The sequence below is a fragment of the Phyllobates terribilis genome, unplaced genomic scaffold (genome assembly GCF_046119375.1).
Source record: "Phyllobates terribilis strain yellow unplaced genomic scaffold, ASM4611937v1 Scaffold_10__3_contigs__length_209671492, whole genome shotgun sequence".
NCBI lineage: Eukaryota > Metazoa > Chordata > Amphibia > Anura > Dendrobatidae > Phyllobates > Phyllobates terribilis.
The window spans coordinates 151,369,683-151,385,392 of record NW_027362770.1 but is presented as its reverse complement, the minus strand read 5'-3'; positions in this window follow the sequence as shown (position 1 = coordinate 151,385,392).

Sequence of the window (15,710 nt, the reverse complement as noted above, 5' to 3'; positions counted from 1 at the left end):
GCAGAGCAGAGCCGCAGGTGTGGACGGGAAGCAGAGCAGAGCCGGGGAACAGACAGGGTCAGGAAAGCGCAGGTAAATAGCTAGAACACAGGATATATACAGGGGCAAGGAAATGGGACAAGCAGAGCCAGATACACACAAGGTACTTGCAATGAAGTGGCGAGTGGACACAGAACTCACAAACAGAAGTACAGAAACAACGAGTTGGAGTTAGGTACTGGTTCAGACACTGCAGATAAGGAGGAAGGTACTGGAATAGACACAGGAGGTAGAGGGAAGGATCTAACATAGAAGCAAAATGAAAGACAGGCTAGGACACAATTCAGACTGGAACAGACACAGGAATGAGATACAAGTACGGGTCTGGGTACTCAGCCTCCAGGGTGGCAGAGCTAGATAGCGACAGGACTGGACCTGGCAACTCAGTGGTTGCAAATAGCACACTGAGATAAAGTGTTGCTCAGGCACCTCCGACTGAGTGGAGGTGCATTAATTATCCAGTGACTCACAGCAATAGGCTGGGGGTGCATTAGGAATGCGCGCACTGTTCCTTTAAGAACCAGGAAGTTCCGGCGCCGCTGCCCTAAGCCAGCAGACAAGAGACATGCACATAGTAAGTAGAAGAGCATAGTGCGCAGCCTGGACTGGTAGGTAAGTTGGTGGTCTTGCATGGTGGGAGATGGTAAGCCATGCCAGCACGCCGCCAGGGATGTTACATTAATGACCTTGTGGATGGGATTGAGAGTAAAGTGTCAGTCTTTGCTGATGACACAAACTGTGTAGGATAATAAAAACTGAGCTTGACAGTGTAATATTACAGAATGACCTGAATAAGATGTCTGCATGGGTAAACATGACGCGCCCCTGGGCCTTCTGTGTCGTGCGGCATCGCGTGCACGGGGGCTTACCCGGAGCCAGATCAGATGGGGGTAGTAGTCTCGTGGCGGTGACCCGGTCCGTGCCCAGGGAGTCAAACTAAGTGGCGAGTCTATTAGCAGTAGATGTTGGATGACTACGCCACCCGTTGAATGCAGCTTTGGAGCTGCCGCTGCAGGGCAGACCGCTGAGGCCGGTGGAAGGATGGTGCAGCGGGGATGGTATAACCCCCAACGGGAGGGGTATGGCCTCAGGGCAGCCGAAGTGGATGATGGGGGTAGCAGGAACCACTCAGAGACGATGCGTGTAGTTCAGGGTCTTTACTGGTGACAAAGATAGACCCTCCCGGAGTACTTGCTAGCGATCGGGGCCTGGTCAGTCCTTGAGCAGATGGGATCTCCCCTGGCCAGGCGGAGTTGTAGGCCTTCCCAGCTAACTGTACTCTTCTGGCTACCTTGCTAGAGGCGGGTAAAAGTAGCCCACATCCCTGAGTGTACCGTGTGGTGCTCACCCGTATGGCCGGTGACTCGGGGCCTTCTAATGGCTTCCGCTCCACGATGGCGGTGCTGGTCCCACGCGTGCGACCGTGCCTTCGGGTTTCTGGGCCAGAGGACCTGCAATCCCCTGCCGGTCGGTTTCTGCTGCTGGGTAAGGATTAGTCCCCACAGCCTCGGACTCCGGGTCCGGTGATAACTTCTCAGTCAGGGCGAGCTCTGCAGCTGCCAGCCCCTGACTCCTTGTAGCACTGCTCCCACAGAGCTCCTGTTGTTTCTTCCTATGCTGCTTCTCTTCTCTACTCTTGTTCTCTCTCTCTCTCAACCCTGCCTCAGCCCCAGGTTTTTATAGGGGAAGTTCTTCCCCTCCCAGGACTGGGCAGGAGGTGTGGCATGCATAAGATCCCTGACCAAGAGACCTCCCACCTGCTCTCAGACATAATATTGCTATTATTGTGGAGACCAGACCCCTGGGGTGCCACAAACACATGGCAGATGAAGGTTAATGTTGATAAATGCAGAGAAATGCACGGCGGCCAGGGTAATCGTATTGCTGCATATACTAAGGATTACACAACAAGAGAAGTTACAAGTAAGCTAAGCAGCAGTACTCAATGTCAGGCAGAAGCTGCAAAAGCAAATACAATTTTAGAGTGTGTGAATAAAGACGTAAAATCCCATGATCCAAATGTATTAGTCCCCCTCTATGAAACATTTGTCAGGCTAGAACATTTTATCCAGTTTTGGGCTCCACATTTTAAAAAGGATATTGGGAAGTTAGAGTTGGTTCAAAGGCGGCATCTTGATTATTACACGGGATGGAAGGCCTCTCCTATGATGAGAGGTTATAAAAGTTACAATTGCTTAGCTTACAAAAAAGACACATCAAAAGCAATCTCATTTATATGTATAAATACATGTGTGTTAAATACAAGGGCCTAACATATAACTTATTTTTTTCATAGTTTCTGCATCTCCCTGGCAGAAAAAACGCATGCAGATTTTACATGCGTTTTTTCAGCCAGGGACAGGCGTATGTCACGCTTTTTGCACATGCAATTTCGCATGCTGGTTGTCAAGCGCTTTTCCAGGCGATTTTAGCATCACTTGGAAAAGTGTTTGACAACTTGGTCACACTATATAAATCCATGCAACCAGCATATATAGTGTGACCAAGTTAATAGTTAAAAAAAAGAATAAAATGGTAAAAAAATAAAAAAAAAACATTATACTCACCTTCCGATGGCCCCCGGTCTGCTTCTCCGGTCTCCCCGGTGGCTCCTCGCAGTGGTGTAAAAGGACCTTCCATTATGTCAGTTAGTCATGTGACAGGTCACGCGACCGCCGACGTCAGCGGTCACGTGACCTGTCACATGACTAAATGACGTCATGGAAGGTCCTTTTACACCATTGCGAGCCATCAGGGAGCCTGGATGCACCGTGCATGAGACCAGGGGCCATCAGAAGGTAAGTATAATGTTTTTTTTTAATTTTAAATTCTTTTTTTTTACAGGTACTATGGTACCCGGGTCTGGAGGAGAGTCTCCTCTTCTCCAGACCTGGGTACCATCCGCACAGTGAATCGCTTAATATCCGCATGTGCACATGCAGTCATGCAGATATTAAGCGATTCAATGCAAGTCAATGGCGGCAAATACGCTGCGTGTACGCAAAATTAATGGACATGCTGCGGATTTTTCCGCAATGATAATCCGCAGCGGAAATTTCAGCAGCATGTGCACAGCACATGTGGATTATCATTGGGGAATATTGCAGACCTTCTACCAAGAGTTTTTTAAGTGTTTTCGCGGCAGAATTGCCGCTGCGGAAACGCTTAAAAAACACATAGTGGGCACACAGCCTTACAGTTAGAGTAGTCAGACTGTGGAATGCCCTACTGCAAGAGGTAGTAATGGCAGATACTATACCCGCATTTAAAAAAAAGATCTAGATGCTTTTCTCACAACAAATGGCATTGTGGATTATAAACAATCTAGCGATAGAGAATGTATAACTGGTGAAAAAAGGTTGGAGGTTTTTTTCAACCTATGTAACTATGTAAACCTTCTCCTACCTGCTGGCAACTATGACTAGTTGGCTTGGCATGACGTCATTGTTGGGATCGACACATGAACCGGGATCCTGGGAATCTTTTTGCTCAACTCTAGTTGTGAACACATAAAGCAAGGCTGCATAGCCAGAGACCAGTTAGAGTGCCCATGCTGAGCCCTTTTCACTGCACAAAGTTTCTCCACCTGACCATCAGTGTGATGTGCTGGGAAAACAACCTAAACCATGGAAGTACCAAAGTGCAAGTTAGAAGAATTACAGAGTCTACTGCTAACATCTTAATGCCTGATACTACCGGACTCCTTCAGAGATCTTATCGAGTCTTTGCCCCAATGGGTCAAAGTTGTTTTGTTGGCACAAGGAAGACCTCCTCAGTATTATACAGAAGATTACATATTACGCATAACGTGGCTCTGTCTGGGTTGCCTGGTATCTCGAAATATGGGGCTTCCTTGGACAGGCTTTGTGTTAGTTACTCTGACTATTAGGTCTCAGGGTAGTCCTAGTCCTCATCCTTTAACACCTGTACAAGGAATGTGAAGTTATATAATGGGTTTGGGTTGAGTCCTCGAAGTAGTTGCTGGTCTGTGGAGTGGCCTGACAGGAATGGTCAGATTGCAAGTCAGAACCAGGAGAGCAAACAAAGGACAATATCTTTCAAATAGCCAGTAAATGAGCTGAAGTCAGAATGGAGAACAAGATTCAACCAGGCTGAGCAGGAGCAAAACAACAGAAGTGAACCAGAGCTAGTTTAAGCTATAACTGGCAGTGGAAAAGTGAGACTAACCCCACCCAGGGCTAAGCTAGTCAGGAATTAACCTCAAAGCTTTCAGGCTGGGAGGTGCCATAAGTGCCATAAGTAAAACATAACTTCTGTGTTGTAGCCCCGCGTCACCCTATCTAGATCTTAAAGTGGTTGCAGAATGAGGTCTGACAGCCCCATTTCTTGACAGTCAGTGGTAGGGTATTCATAGGTATGTCATGACGTTCCTCTTAAAATTTTTCTCAAAAATTAATATGCGTCTAATTTACGCAATATACAATAAATTATTATAGCCACATTGGTTTTACTAAGAGACAAATTGCTGTGGTACCACCGCTCAGTAACTATATTTAAGAGACCCCTCGCTATGAATGAATAATTATTTATGGTCTCTTTAACTTCAAACAATTTATCTAATCCCGAAAATAGCACCGCGGATCCATGTCAGAGGCAGGAGAGATTCCCAGCCAGCCAAATTAGGATGAATGACACTACCGTAAATAATGAAGATTGCAAACACTGCCTCCATATAATTAACAAACAGCGTGATGCAATCATAGATGCAACTGACGGTATTATGGATACGCGAGAGGTGGGAAAAAAAATGAGGAAATTTAATTCATCTCATGTGCCCCGTCCTCATTCACGAAATGTTAGGCTCCCTGCCTCGCAAAATTTGTTTGATGAGAGCTGGCTTTTTTCCAACCTCGAGGCGTTTATGTAAACACAATATTTCCGGATCCTGCATAGTAAATTAATCACAGAGACAATACGATTATAGGATAAAATGTTTTTGAAAGAAAAATTAAAATTACAGCAAAAGAAATTCTCTATCAAAATGTTTTACACAACGTTATTTCCAGGTCACCTTTCCCCTTGTGAGGACTGGTGATTTCTGAGTAGGATTTCCGTTCTTTCAGCTGCAGCTGCCTAATCAATTATATCTGGATCTGGGCCGATAGTCTAAGCCCCCAGGTGTTTCGAAATGTGGTTGATAGCTGATTTAGGGAGCCTTCGACCGGAAAACTTGTCAATCATCTGCAGACTCTTGGGTTGTCTGTTCAGCTTTATGCAGTATTCTCACTTTATTACTGTAACATTATGGAGTAGAACGTTACCTCATATTCTGTAATATAAGGGGGCAGAACGTTACCTCATATTCTGTAGTATCAGGGGGAAGAACGTTACCTCATATTCTGTAGTATCAGGGGGAAGAACGTTACCTCATATTCTGTAGTATCAGGGGCAAGAATGACTCGCCCAGGGGGATATGGGGGAGACTCGGTACCCAGGCCTTTACCTTCTGGGGATGTGACGGCAGTCGGCTCCCGGGCCCGTACTCTGGGGTCACTCTTTAAAAGGAGGTTTGTTAACAGTTTGTCTTGTTACGCCACCTGTGGCTCCTGGTAATGGGTACCACTGCTGCGGCAGACCTCCGGGGATGATGGGATGGCAGCTGGGATGTTCCTGCTCCCCACAGGTGGAGCGGGCCCCCGGGGCAGGGTTGATGGAGGTGATGCAGGTGAGAGGTGGCCCGGTCGGGTCAAGGGGAATGACGGACACGCACTCTCCCCAGTGAGCGGGTATAAGGCCTCCTGATCCGTTTCTTCCAATCCCTAAAGCTTCTGGCCAGCCTGGAACTTGGCCTAGCTTCTATGCTGTTTCACTTTATCACCTGTCGGCTTGGTAGTAGGACTTTTCTCTGGCAACCACTATCCCTGGACGCTGGGGCCTTCGTGGTTCCTAGTCCTGTAACTGATGGTAGATTCAGGATGACCAGGGGTCTGGAAGCCTCCTGGTATGCCAGTTGTCCCTACTGGGTGTAGAGAACCCTGTAGGCACGGACCCGGTGTTTGGCTTGTGTCCTGGGGTGAGCCTGAGATGCTCCTCTGCCCCCTTAACTCCTCTCTCCTCTCTCCTTGCCTCGACCACACTCGGGGCCCTCAACACAGCAGCAGATGTGCTGCTCCTTCACTGATCTAAGTGTCAGCACCCTCTCTCTCAGACTGCTCTCTGACTGAACTGCCTAACTCCACCCTCCATATATATATATCCCTAACAGGGCTCCCTCTGGTGGTATGAGGTGGAAGGGTGGAGGTGTCTGTTTGTAGTGAGGGCCTCTTGTGGAGAAGTCCATCCATGCACCCTTTTTGGGTCCTGTGGTACCTGTAGTAGCAGGGTGCCACATTCCCCCCTAGTACAATTCAGTACTCCTGGACTGAAGCATTTTAAACAGGTAACGAAAAGTAACAATAATAACTACAATAACAATGTTACAGTAAGTCCCGTCACCAGGTGTCCATTTCACTGATGAAGGTGCAACATAAGCAGCATGAGGGACCTGTCTGAAAACCCTCAATGTAGGCCCTGGGCGTGGCTACAGGGCCTAGGTAATCTAGGTCTTGGACCACGTCTTCGGCCACGCCAAATGGGTTTTTGTTCTGTGGTCTTTTTATGAAACAAATAAGGGGGCACTTTGATAAGTGCAACTATTTACAATGGACAGTTTTTGGCTGCTCACAGTCCTCAGCCTACAAGTCTTTATACCCTTACGGGTAACTAAATGAACACATTATTTTCAGTTCACACAATAAATAACAGTAGGCAATACCCAACTGGGTAACTATTTACAATGTAGGCATTTTGTACTTATTCCCTATACCTGGCAGGGATTTGGCCTTGTGTGCTGCGTGTGGACCTTCGTAGCACTGGGGTGATGCTGGTGTCTGTGCATGCAATCTCTGTTAACCTATCAGATCTACATGCGGGTAAATTATAAAACTGCCCCAATCTCTCTATGGGACTGGCAAGTACACTGTTTATTGGGCCTTCATGCTCTGCTTCAACTGGTGATCCTCCTCTTACTGGGGACTCTTCCTGTTCCTGAGCAGGTTCTTCTAGGACGCTCATAGGTTCTTCTGGTGGTCGACAGAAGTGTATTACTGGTATGATAACTGCTCCATCGAGTTGAGGCCAGTCCGCAGGGAAGTCTCCTAAAACTGTATGAACTACATCTTCCTTGGGTTTTTCCGGTACTACAAGAGGTGCTTCTTCCTCCTGTGTCTTCAGTAGACCTGGGCACAATTTCAAGTGGTCTCTTGAGACTGTTACGGTTGTCTTACCTCCATCCTTGCTGATCAGTCAGGTTTTGGTGTTGTCAAATTTGGAATTTAACACTGTGTAGGGCTCTCTTTCCCACTGGTCATCGAGCTTGTGACCTCTTCTTTTCCGCTTTAGCACTATTTCTCCGGGCGCCAAGGGTTCTGCTGGTGCGTGCCTGTTATACTGATCTTCTTGTCTTTCCCTGACTTTGTTTAGGCTGTCTTTAACACAGGCCTGTACTTTCCTGTACTTCTCTTGCCGACTTGTGTCCCAATCTTCAGTGGACGTACTGTATCTGCAGCAGGTTCTACCACTCCGAGCTCCAGGTCCATGGCCAATTTTCCAGGTCTTGCTCTCATGAGGTACGCTGGGGTACAATTAGTAGAACTCATGGGTATGTGGTTATACAGGTCCACTAGGTCAGATAGTTTGTCTGGCCACTGGTTCCTCTCTTCCAAAGGTAGGGTTTTTAACAGGTCTATAACGATGTTATTTATTTTCTCGCACATACCGTTGGTTTGCGGATGATATGGCGTAGTCTGGATCTTCTTGCACCCATACAGGTGACAGAATTCTTTGAATAGCTCAGCTTCAAAAGCAGGGCCTTGATCTGTTAGCACCTTGTCCGGATATCCATGGGGTCTGCAGAAGTAGGCTTGGAACTTTCTTGCTGCAGTTTCTGCTGTCAGATCCTTGACCACCAGCAACTGGGAATAGTGATCCACCATGGTCAGGGCATAGGAATAGCCTGATTTGCTGGGTGACAGTTTGACGTGATCCAGAGCGACAATCTCCTGGGGTTGGGTTGTTTTGATGGACTGCAAGGGTGCTTTCTGGCTGCCGTAGTCTTTCCTTCTGAGGCTACAGGGCCCACAATTTCGGCACCACCTTTCTATGGAACTCCGCTTTCCAACCCAATAGAATCGGTCCTTCAGCAGGGTTTCCAGCTTCTTCCAGCCAAAATGACCTGCTTGGTCATGGTAGGCCTCTAACACCATCTGGATATCCGTCCTGGGTACAACAATCTGCCACACCATTTCATGGGTTCTGGGGTTGACATACCTTCTGCACAGCTTTTCTCTGTAGATGAACAACCTGCTTCTCTCATTCCACAGGTGTTTGGCTTGTGGAGGAGCATCCTTCTCTAGATGAGAACCTTCTTGGGTTATCAGTTCTTTGATGAGGCTGACAACCGGGTCACTGTCCTGGGTCGCCTTCCAACTGTGATGAGGTAAAGGGTTTAGCGTCTTACCATGACGTCTTCTAGAGGTGTGTTGCTCGTGGACCATTCCATTTCTGAGGAAAGCAGGTAATTCAATTTCTTCTAGGTCATCCACTTCATCCTCAGTGTCCGACTGGTGGGGCATTCTTGACAGGGCATCAGCATTGGTCCCGGTACTTGATTGTGAACTGATAATTCAACAACCTGGCCACCCAACGCTGTTCCATGGCTCCCAACCTGGCTGTCTCCAGGTGTGTCAAGGGGTTATTGTCGGTAAAGGCTGTGAATTTAGTTGAGGCTAGGTAATGCTTTAATCTTTCAGTGATAGCCCAGACCAAGGCCAGGAATTCCAGCTTGAAGGAACTGTAATTCTCCGGGTTCCTCTCAGTAGGGCGAAGTTTCCTACTGGCATAGGCAATTACCTTTTCTCTGCCGTTTTGCTTCTGGGACAACACAGCTCCCAGTCCCTCATTGCTGGCGTCGGTGTACAACAGGAAAGGTTGGCTGTAGTCGAGGTAAGCCAGGATTTCCTCACCGGTTAGGACCTCCTTCATTGATGCAAAGGACTCAGTCTGCTCTTTGCCCCACTGGAATGGGGGACTTTTACCTCTTTTGGACTGTCCTACCAGGAGATCTTGTAGAGTTGCTGCCTTTTTGGTATAGTCCTTAATGAACCTCCTGTAGTACCCGACCAATCCCAAAAATTGACGTACCTCTTTGATGTTCCTTGGTTCAGGCCACTTCTGGATGGCAGTGACCTTTTCCGGGTCTGGTACTACTCCCTCTGAGCTGACTACGTGTCCCAGGTACTGAACCTTCTGTTTGAGCAGGTGGCACTTAGAAGGCTTTAGTTTCATCTCATACCGGGACAACGCCTCAAATACCTCCGCCAGGTGCTTTAGATGGTCTTCATACGTCCTCGAGTACACGATAACGTCATCCAGGTATAGCAGCACTGGATCAAAGTTCCGGTGTCCCAAGAAACACTCCATCAACCTCTTGAACGTTCCGGGTGCATTGCAGAGTCCAAATGTCATTCTGTTGAATTTGCATAATCCCATCGGGGTGGTGAAGGCTGTCTTCTCCCTGTCTTCCTCAGCAACAGAGACTTGCCAGTACCCACTAGTGAGATCCAATGTAGAGAAGTAATAGGCAGGTTTTAGGGCAGCCAGGGATTCCTCTATACAGGGCAAAGGGTATGCATCTTTATGTGTTATTCGATTAATTTGTCTGTAATCTACACACATCCTCATGCTACCGTCCTTCTTTCTGACCAGAACCAGGGGAGCTGCCCAGGGGCTACAGTTATCCCTTACTACCCCTGCCTTTTTCATGTCATGCAACATTTCTTTGGCTTTTTGGTAATGTGCTGGTGGTATGGGTCTGTAACGCTCCTTAATGGGTGGATTATTACCGGTGGGTATGTGGTATTGTACCCCTTTAACCCTTCCAAAGTCAAGTGGGTGTTTACTAAACACCTGCTCATATTCCTGAACCACTCTGTAAACACCGTGTTTCTGATGAACAGGAGAAGCATCAGTCCCAACATGGAGCTGTTGACACCATTCCTCCAGCTGAGGTTCGGAGTCATTGTCCTCCACTGCATCCGGTGGGGTCAAGGATTCCACTGTGTGTATGGCATCATTATTCACACTATACAGTCTGGCAACAGTGGCGTATCGTGGCAATTTAACTTCCTCCTCCCCACAATTTAGGAGACATACGGGTACCCTCCCATTGCGTACATAAACTACCCCTCTAGCAGTTAGGAGTGTAGGTCTGTGCTCTAAATTGATGGGCTCTACTACCGCCTGGTAGTTCTGTCCCTTGAGACCGATTGCTGCCCTACAACAAATTAGCATTTCACTTATTGGGGGAATCCCAATGGATATCGGGTCTGTCACCCGTACATTACCAATCTCACCACATGTTAGTTTTACCTGTTGCAGGTACAGGAGGGCGTGAATTTCCTTCTGGAGTACCTTCCTCTGCCCTGGTTTGGCAGTGTCAACAATCTATTGGACTAAGAACAACACTTCTCCCAAACAGTTACCAAGAACATTTGTACCAAGTATCATATATGGATTTGTATCACCAGGGTTAGACTCTATGACAATCAGTCCTTGGTCTTTTAGTTCCACTCTCCCCACCTTCACTGTCACGTCCTTAACCCCTACTAGGTTAAGAGGAAGGCCATTGGAGCCATACACAGAGAGATTTGAGGCTGGCGGGTGGAGTTCATCTATGGACCAGTACCTTTTGTAGAGGACATCAGGTATGATGGTTACCTGTGAGCCGATGTCCAGTAGTGCAGGTGTTGCTATGCCGTCCAGCACTATGGACAGGAAAGGCCTTCCTCCTACAAACCGGTCGTACCAGCTTGATGGGCCTGGTTGATCTACTCCTGGGTGTCGGCCCTTGGCCCCAGGGTTTACCCGTTTATCGGACAGATCCATGCAGTGTGGCCTGCCTTGTGGCAATGGTAGCAATGAGTTCTCCTGGAGGGCGACGTTGGTCATTGGTCCTCCCACGGGGTGGCGTTGTCCTCCTTCTTCTCCTCATCCAGGGGACATCCTCAGGACTGTCGGCGAATAGGATCCTTCCATTCGGCTCGGGCTCCGTCTGTAGCTGCAGGGCGCTCAGGACTAGTGTTGAGCCACCCCCGTAGTGTTCGGGTTCGGTTCGGTTCGTCGAACACCGGGATGTTCGAGGAACTGTTCGTCGAACACCGTTAAAACCAATGGCAGGCAAACAAAAACACATAGAAACACATAGAAAACACCTTCAAAGGTGTCCAAAAGCTGACAAACTGCTCAGAAAACGCTTTCTTTAAAAAAGCCGGCCGGCAATTCAGCAGCGGCATACACCGGTACCCGACAATTTAGACAAGAAGGAATAGAGCCTCACACATAGATTAGATAGATAGAAACATGTCAGTCACACATATAAGAAGCACAGTGACAGTGTTGCTTACTGTACTTGTCATTTAGTGTAAAGGATTTATTAAAAAATATAATAGTGTTTTCATGCACCGTCTCTTTAAAAAAGCCGGCCGGCAATTCAGCATCTGTACCCGACAATTTATAACAGACAGAATAGAGCTTCACACATAGATTAGATAGATAGAAACATGTCAGTCACATATATATGAAGTACAGTGACAATGTTGCTTACTGTACTTGTCATTTAGTGTAAAGGATTTATTAAAAAATATAATAGTGTTTTCATGCACTGTCTCTTTAAAAAAGCCGGCCGGCAATTCAGCATCTGTACCCGACAATTTATAACAGACAGAATAGAGCTTCACACATAGATTAGATAGATAGAAACATGTCAGTCACATATATATGAAGTACAGTGATAGTGTTGGTTACTGTACTTGTCATTTAGTATTAAAATAAAGGATTTATTATTAAAAAAAATTGGCGTGGGGTTCCCCTTAATTTTAGTCTCTAGCGGAGGTTAAGCAGACAGCTGGGGCAGATGTTTGAAGCCTGGGAAGGGGGTAATACCCACGGAGCTTCCCAGGCTACTAATATGAGCCCCCAGCTGAATACATAGCCTTTACTAGCTATTAAAATGGGGGACCCCCCCAAAAAAATGACGTGGGGTCCCCCCTAATTTAATAGCTAGCAAAGGCTAGGCAGAGAGCTGGGGGCTGATATTAATAGCCCAGGAAGGGTGCCATGAATATTGGCCCCCTCCCAGGCTAGAAACACCAGCCGTCAGCCGCCCCAGAAATGGCGCATTCATAGGATGCGCCAATTCTGGCACTTAGCCTCGCTCTTCCACGCTGCCCTGTAGCGGTGGCAGGGGGTAATAGGGCTGGGGTTGATGTCAGCTTATAATACCAGCTGACATCAAGCCCAGGTTAGTAATGGAGAGGCGTCTATAAGACACCCCCATTACTAACCCCATAGTCAAAGTTAAAAGAAAACACAAACACCCAGAATAAAGTCCTTTAATTGAAATAAAGACACAATCCTTTATTGTTCTAAATTAAACCATACTTACCATCACGCCCATTCCAGCTGAAGCCAACGATCTCCTGCAATAAAAGAAAAATAATAAAGCAACATCATCCTTACCTTTCCATGGTTCCCACGACAGCTTCAGCTCTGCTACATCGAGATGACAGGCTGGACCACAGCAGAACGCTGCCATCCAGCCTGTCATCCCGCAGACACTGAGAAGCGCAGGCATGCTTGCGCTCTGCAGTGTCTGGCTGTGACGGCATAAAGATGAGACGAGTTCATGTCCAATGAACTCGGCGCACCTCATGCACGTCACTGACAGCGTGGGAAAATTCTCACGCTGAAGCGCTGAGTGCAGGAGAATTCTCCCACGCTGTCAGTGACGTGCATAAGGTGAGCTCATGTCCAATGAACTCAGCTCACCTCCTGCACGTCACTGACAGCGTGGGAGAATTCTCCTGCACTCAGCGCTTCAGTGTGAGAATTCTCCCACGCTGAAGCGCTGAGTGCAGGAGAATTTTCCCATGCTGTCAGTGACGTGCATGAGGTGAGCCGAGTTCATTGGACATTAACTCGGCTCATCTGGATGCCCTCACAGAGAGACACTGTGGAGCGCAAGCAAGCCTGCGCTTCTCAGTGTCTGCGGGATGACAGGCTGGATGGCAGCGTTCTGCTGCGGTCCAGCCTGTCATCTCGATGTAGCAGAGCTGAAGCTGTCATGGGAACCATGGAAAGGTAAGGATGATGTTGCTTTATTATTTTTCTTTTATTTCAGGAGATCGTTGGCTTCAGCTGGAATGGGCGTGACGGTAAGTATGGTTTAATTTAGAACAATAAAGAATTGTGTGTTTATTTCAATTAAAGGACTTTATTCTGGGTGTTGTGTTTTTTTAAATACTTTACTAGAAATTCATGGTGGTCATGTCTAATATTGGCGTGACCCCATGAATTTTGGGCTTAGGGCCAGCTGATAATGCCAAGCTGGCCCTAACCCCTTTATTACCCAGTGAGCCACCGCATCAGGGCCCTGGATGAGTTGGGTACAGCGCCAGAAGATGGCGCTTCTATGAACGCGCCATTTTCCGGGGTGGCTGCGGACTGCAATTTGCAGCGGGGGTGGCCCAGAAAGCTTGGGCCTCCCTGCGCTGCGGATTCCAGCCCCCAGCTGCATAGTTGTACCTGGCTGGACACAAAAACAGGGCGAAGCCCCACGTCAATTTTCTTTAAATTATTTCATGAAATAATTAAGAAAAAAAGGGCTTCCCTATATTGTTGTGTCCGGCCAGGTACAAATAGGCAGCTGGTGGTTGGGGGCAGCCCGTTCCTGCCTGCTGTACCTGACTGGACACAAATATAGTGCGAAGCCCCACGTCAATTTTTTTTTAATTATTTCATGAATTTCCTGAAATAATTTAAAAAAATTGAAGTGGGGCTTCGCACTATATTTGTGTCCAGCCAGGTACAGCAGGCAGGAATGGGCTGCCCCCAACCACCAGCTGCCTATTTGTACCCGGCCGGACACAACAATATAGGGAAGGCCTTTTTTTCTTAATTATTTCATGAATTTCATGAAATAATTAAGAAAAATTGACGTGGGGCTTCGCCCTATATTTGTGTCCAGCCAGGTACAGCAGGCAGGAACGGGCTACCCCCAACCACCAGCTGACTATTTGTACCTGGCCGGACACAACAATATAGGGAAGCCCTTTTTTTCTTAATTATTTCATGAAATAATTTAAAAAAATTGATGTGGGGCTTCGCCCTATATTTGTGTCCAGTCAGGTACAGCAGGCAGGAACGGGCTGCCCCCAACCACCAGCTGCCTATTTGTACCTGGCCAGACACAACAATATAGGGAAGGCCTTTTTTTCTTAATTATTTCATGAATTTCATGAAATAATTAAAAAAAAAATACGTGGGGCTTCGCCCTATTTTTGTGTCCAGCCAGGTACAACTAGGCAGCTGGGGGCTGGAATCTGCAGCGCCGGGAGGCCCAAGCTTTCTGGCCCCCCCCCCCGCTGCAAATTGCAGTCCGCAGCCACCCCGGAAAATGGCGCGTTCATAGAAGCGCCATCTTCTGGCGCTGTACCCAACTCATCCAGGGCCCTGGTGCGGTGGCTCACTGGGTAATAAAGGGGTTAGGGCCAGCTTGGTATTATCAGCTGGCCCCAAGCCCAAAATTCATGGGGTCACGCCAGTATTAGACATGACCGCCATGAATTTCTAGTAAAGTATTTAAAAAAACACAACACCCAGAATAAAGTCCTTTAATTGAAATAAACACACAATTCTTTATTGTTCTAAATTAAACCATACTTACCATCACGCCCATTCCAGCTGAAGCCAACGATCTCCTGCAATAAAAGAAAAATAATAAACCAACCTCATCCTTACCTTTCCATGGTTCCCACGACAGCTTCAGCTCTGCTACATCGAGATGACAGGCTGGACCGCAGCCATCCAGCCTGTCATGCCGCAGACACTGAGAAGCGCAGGCATGCTTGCGCTCCTCAGTGTCTCTCTGTGACGGCATAAAGATGAGCCGAGGTCATGTCCAATGAACTCAGCTCACCTCATGCACGTCACTGACAGCGTGGGAAAATTCTCACGCTGAAGTGCTGAGTGCAGGAGAATTCTCCCACGCTGTCAGTGACGTGCATGAGGTGAGCTCATGTCCAATGAACTCAGCTCACCTCATGCACCTCACTGACAGCGTGGGAAAATTCTCCTGCACTCAGCGCTTCAGCGTGAGAATTCTCCCACGCTGTAAGTGACGTGCATGAGGTGAGCCGAGTTCATTGGACATGACCTCGGCTCATCTTTATGCCGTCACAGAGAGACAATGTGGAGCGCAAGCATGCCTGCTCTTCTCAGTGTCTGCGGGATGACAGGCTGGATGGCGGCGTTCTGCTGCGGTCCAGCCTGTCATCTCGATGTAGCAGAGCTGAAGCTGTCCTGGGAACCATGGAAAGGTAAGGATGAGGTTGCTTTATTATTTTATTTTTATTACAGGAGATCGTTGGCTTCAGCTGGAATGGGCGTGATGGTAAGTATGGTTTAATTTAGAACAATAAAGAATTGTGTGTTTATTTCAATTAAAGGACTTCATTCTGGGTGTTTGTGTTTTTTTTAACTTTGACTATGGGGTTAGTAATGGGGGTGTCTTATAGACGCCTCTCCATTACTAACCTGGGCTTGATGTCAGCTGG